The sequence below is a fragment of the Eretmochelys imbricata genome, chromosome 8 (genome assembly GCF_965152235.1).
Source record: "Eretmochelys imbricata isolate rEreImb1 chromosome 8, rEreImb1.hap1, whole genome shotgun sequence".
Lineage (NCBI taxonomy): Eukaryota > Metazoa > Chordata > Testudines > Cheloniidae > Eretmochelys > Eretmochelys imbricata.
The window spans coordinates 18,234,705-18,240,704 of record NC_135579.1 but is presented as its reverse complement, the minus strand read 5'-3'; positions in this window follow the sequence as shown (position 1 = coordinate 18,240,704).

The following is a 6,000-nucleotide window of genomic DNA, read 5'->3' as shown; positions in this document are numbered from 1 at the left end:
GCATGTCCAGCTGAAAAGGGAATCTTTACGAGAACTGAACTGGCAATCACATTGCCCTGGGTAAAGATCAGAGCAGGTGCTGTTCTGATTTTGTACTAAGCATCATAAGCAGGTAGAGTTTGAAAGTTAGTTACCTTTCAATTCCACCTTCCCTCCCAATCCCAACGTGAAAAGTTGACTGGATCTACTGGCAAGCCATTTTCTTTCGAGCCAAGTCAGAATGGTTTCGTCCACTAATTGAACTAGAAGGTGTGGACAAGAGAATGCTCTAACAAAGCGAGGATCAGCAAGTAAAAGCCAGAGACAAAAAACAAAACAAAAATCCCCCAAAAGAAAAACAAAAACCTAAAAAAGACACATAGGATGAAATCATACTCCATTTATACCCTGTGTAACCCCAGTGAAGTTAGAGCAGAATTCAGCCAGGTATATTTACAGCTACTGTCCTTGACTCCATGGATTACCCTAGTGTCTGAAAGTAGTGTACTCTGAATCTAGGGATCAAAGATTTGGGAATAAAGTCACATTCCTCATGATATACAACAGGTTGACAGTGTCCCTTTAACAATATTTAAAATGAGATTCCTGCTGTGAATATAGACAGGACTAAAAACAGCAGAGGTTTTCATGTTTATCGAGTCAATGGCTTTCAGACAGAATATCCTGCTTGCAAGAAAACTGTTTTTACTGTCAGATCTGCAAATGCAATCTGGAATCTAGAGCTGGCTGGAACATTTTTGACCAAATGTCTTTTTGATGGACTGTGGTGTTTCAAAACCTAAATGTCTTGTGGAGACGTATCCATCTCAACGGAGCTTTCGTCCAGGGGAGAATAAAAAACCTGACCATTTTGACAATTCAGTTTTTGCGAAAACATTTGAGATTCTGGTTTTGTTCCAATGAGGAATGAAAAACATCAAAGCTTTGACAGTTATTGAGAGATGGAATTGCCATCCTCCGATCAGCTCTCCTGGACTCTAGATAAAAGCTGTCTCTGTGATGACCTCTGAACCACCATGAAGTACTAGGTTTTGAAACTAGAACATGCTAATAATTTGTTTGGGGATGCACAAGTTAAAACAGGCTCCTGTTTGCTCATGTAGTTATATGGGCTCAGTGGCAATAAAACACAGGACCTGAACACATGCAAGGAGCAGGCCTCTTGAATTAAGTGGCACAATTTTTGCAATGTCACCTTAAAAAATATACAAACCCCCCCCCCCAAAAAAAAATAAAATAGCCAACTGTGCGGTACTATGATACTTCCAGTCCCCACTGGCAATCAGAAGTATAAAGGACTGTTTTTTATGCTTTGAAACAGACAGACTCCTGGTTGCCTGGAGCTACCATGTCATCTGATAGGAAAATTGTTAAGCTTCATGCACTCATTTTAGGCTCTTTGTATTTGGGTCCTGGCAGATGCATGCTAGTTATGGAACTCTCAGAAAATATCAGCCCTTCTCCAGCCTACTACACACTCAGGCAACTAAGTGAACCTTTAACAGCACTTCAGCTCACTGAACCGAGCAAGAAGCATGCCTGGGGCAGTGTGCAGCATTTTATTTTAAAACAATATTGTTTGTAAAACACTGGGGGAGGGGGGCAGAGGACTCCTGTTTGAAAGCAGATTAACTACAAGCAATTAAGTGGCAGCACTGACATTGGTCTTCCACATCACTACTTGTGCAATTTTCCCCTCTTCTGCTCAAAGGGGGACTAAAAGGAACTCAGGTGAGGGGCTACTTTCCCTGGCTAGCAACAAGTTGAATACATGTAGGACGGTGTCCCGGTAGCCATACAGCACATACTACTGAAACTGGACTTCCTTAAGAAGCCTGTTTAACTAGGATGTGTCCCAGGGAACAGCATTTATCTCCAGCGACACATGGCGTCCATTGATACCACTGAATAGCGATATGTTTAGATGATTTGGTAAGGTTAGAGGGTGCCAGTTTTGCTGGCAATGGGCAGGAAGCAGCAACAGTTCTTTACACAGGGCAAACAAAGCTCCCCCTCAATTCTGTGGCCACGAGTGACAGGATTAGGTCTTCTGCTTGCAGGAAAAGAGCACTGCTATTGAAGCTATCCTCCATTTACTAGGAATTTCTCTTGATGGAGAAGGATGGTAGGATCCTAATTATCTGCTATCACCCTTTGTTTTTAGTGCCACAAAGAAGGCATTCTGTAATAAGCACTGGTGACTACAAAACACAAGATGAAGAACTGAAGCTCATTACTGCAGCAAGTCAGTTTGGACTTAAGTTACACACTATTTGAGATGCATAAAGCTTCATGTCACTAAGTGAAATCAGCATAGCTGTGCCCAGGGTAAAGCAATCTGTACTCAGTCTGTGTGTGTGTGTTTGGGGAGGGACGGGGCGAGAGGAGAGAAGAGAGAGAGGGTAGAATCTATAATTCACTGCATCACCGTATTCACTGCCACTGATGAGTGCTTGTCTGTCTGTGACTCGCAGCAATGAAATGAATCGTCAGTTCCAAATTAGTATTGCATGCCTTTTCAAGAATCTGTACCTTGTCCCAAGAGGCAAATACCGTATGTTTGTAAATATACTTAAGAGAACACCATTATTCACCAAAATTGCATTAAGATTTGGTAAGGAGAAGTTTCTGTTAGGTCAATCCTCCTGTACTCCTGTTAAAACTTCCGTTACACAATACACAAATAAAGCCAAAAAAGCCTTCAAGACCTATAACATTCAGCTTAGTATAGAAATACGATCTATGTAATGATATGAAAACAAGTTCTATCCTCCTTTAATAAAATGGATTTCAATGTTTGAGACATGTTCAGTTAAAAAGTGTTCCTCAATTTTTTCTGACCTACAGATAAGCCAAAGTCACTTTAAAATGTGAAACTGAAGAGTGGATGAAATTGTTGTTTGACATATTTTTGGCCACAAGAGACCACACAGAAGTACATTATATTGAGCTGACTCCAAATAATTTTCACATGAATTACTAAAGTGCCAGAAATGTATAATTTATTAACATTTAAATAAATCACATGGAGTAGAAGCGCTTTAAGGTTATCAGTGTGAGATGCACAGAATACCAAACTATAATTACCAAAAAAGGTTATCAAGTACAATAGACCCAACTGTGTCATAATTTTACACGAAGAAGGCAAGACAAACATTGACTAGAAAAGAGGGGACCTGTCTTTTAAACACACTGAATAATGATAAATACAGTACTGGTTTAAAAAAAATGCACTAGTTAAAAAACTAATGCCAGAACTGGTCCAGTTCATTTGGATACATTGCTCTTCCTGACACTTTCACTGGCAGTAACTTTCCCTAGGGTCTACAACACATTATTTTTCCTCTCATGCACGAACATATGTGCAGCTTCCACAGACAGCATGTTTTCTATCAATTGGCAACCAACCAGTTTACAGTGCACAGCTAAAATAACCTATTTAGGGGGAACTTCTAACAGATCATGAGTATTCAGTGTATTGCTTCATCTGCGGTGTTTCAATCTCGTATACAATAAATAAAGCTCGCAATGAATAGGCCACCACAAATTGTGTTAGGGTCATTCCATTTCGACAAGGTTCCTATTACTCACTTTCAATATAGTCAGATACTCAGAATGAAGACATCTCTGCAATTATTTCCATCAGCTACTGATTAAGCATATGTACAATGTAAATAAAGCATGTAACACACTGTTTTTTTCTTTATAAGATCAAAATCTAGAAGCTACCTTAAAAAAAAAAAAAAGTACTTTCTCCAGAAGCCACAAAGAAACTGAGAAATGGTAAAGAAAAGGGGTACCTGGAAGGCAGGAGTATAGGATGAAGGATAGTGTAGAGAAACCTTAAAGGACTTTAGATAAATCTTGATGGAACGTTTGATTCCATGGTGGTAAAACAGGCCTAAGAAAATAATGTCAATCATTAAAGTGCAGTTTTCAAAATGCTGACATTTAAAAAAGTTTGAGATATGTAAAGTTGTTACAGAGGAAACATTAACAATCTCCTCCTGGAACACTACGTCTCAAAAGTAAGTAGGACTTAATTCAAATATCTTTTAAAGAGGTAAAATGGATTTTTATTAATGTAACAATTTCATCCCTTTATGGCAACAGGATTTGTGCTATATGAACGCTGTTACAGATTACCTGAAGACAATGTTCTGTAAAAAACATTCCCCCATGTATAGTATGTATTTCATGTATTTTACACACAAACATAACCCTAGATGTGGTCACGACCACCATGGAATAAGCAACGTTCAGTTTTTGCCATTTTTGATCTTCTCACCTGCTGTATGCCCTATGAATCTAGCCTCACTAGGATGGTTTATATCACTCTAATCCTGTCATTTCTTTCCCCAATCATGTTTTAAAACAAAAATCACATAACCACGTTTTTCCTTCATATCTACCTAACATACATTTGATACAGGTAACTCCATGGTTTTAATCACCATACACACAATTTAAAACACTCTGAAAAGATACTACTCCCATTCCACCACTGATTTAGCTGCTTCTGCAGGGTTGCTACCCAGTGGGAAGAGTTCATTTGGTGGTGGTTGGGTGAATATCTGTGAAAACACACGTCTTGCAAGTCTGGCTCATCCTGATGTCCTGAGGAAGGAAGCTCAATGGATATGGCCTTCGGCAACAGAGGTGTGCCCCCAAAGTTGCACTGCCGGCTATTAGCTTGAGCGTTGCTGAAGCTGTTGAAGCAAGCCTCTGGAAGAGAGGCAGACCAACAGTCATGCCTGCAGTCCAAAGGTCTAGATGAAATGTCATAACATTGAATTGGATCCAATATGACAGGGAAACAGTGCAGATCAGGAAGAATTAGTTTGATGTGCTCATGTGTCTTGCTTTAGACTACAGGCTGCCACGGCACCTAAGCAAAGCTTCCGTGACCCGCACCTCTCTTTCTAGAAAGTGTGCATGCCCAGCCTGAAGTTGATTGAAGAAAGCACAGATCATCCCCGCTGGCTCCACACCTAGCAAAGGGTGCTGCCTCACAACCTGGATCAGGCAAGAGCAGGGACTGAAAGTTACAGTGAGATTGGTCTGTTACGGCCAGTTCTAAACTGGTGCTGGTAAAAACACTGCTACTTTTCCAGAGCACTGCAAGCTTTACACAGTTCAGTATCTCTTGAGATGTCAGCATTAAACACAAATGTTTCACATTACAGGTGTTCTAGGAATCCTGGCTTTTCAGAACTATAAAAGAAAATCCTGTTTTGCCCTGACCTAATAGGTTTGTCCCAATTCTAGACTATACAGGAACTAATTAGTACTAATTTTTCCATCCTGTAGTGAGTGTAACACTTCAGTTACTGTATTATACAGAAGAGAACAATCACAGTTTACAGGGGAGTGATAGAGCAATAGAAACAAAACAAAATTAAAACATGGCTACTCCAAAATGTCTATATCACACCATATTTTTATGTATTGCATTTTTATTGGCATTTTGAGATGATCTGCAGAACATACAAATGGCAAAGCCATGAGTAATTGTTATCTCAAACTCTTTCCAGTTAGCTGCATATCACACATCCATCCATCTGGTATGTAATGCTAAAGCCTTTTATGGTCATGACATTACTGAATTAAAGTGAAAAATCCAAAAAGTTTAACATAGGATCGAAAGTATAATAAAAATGAATGTACCATTGTTGGAAGAATGCGGGTCAAAATGTCTTGTACATTGACAAGATGATCCTACTTTATGCACACAATCACAAACTAAAAATACTACATCAGCTCTTTCTATCAATACAATTTTACAAGACTTGAAAACTGCAAAAAACACAACTAAATAAGTTTATAAACTTTCATTTTAAGCTCAGTCTAAAAGAAAAGGCATCAAACTCATGAAAATATTGAAAAAAAACATACTGAGGCACCATAGAAAAACTGAAAGATCATCATAATCCAGTTTGCTACTGAAAAGGCACATTTAAGATTAAATTGAAAATAAAATAAGCAGCCAAAGTGCTTCAT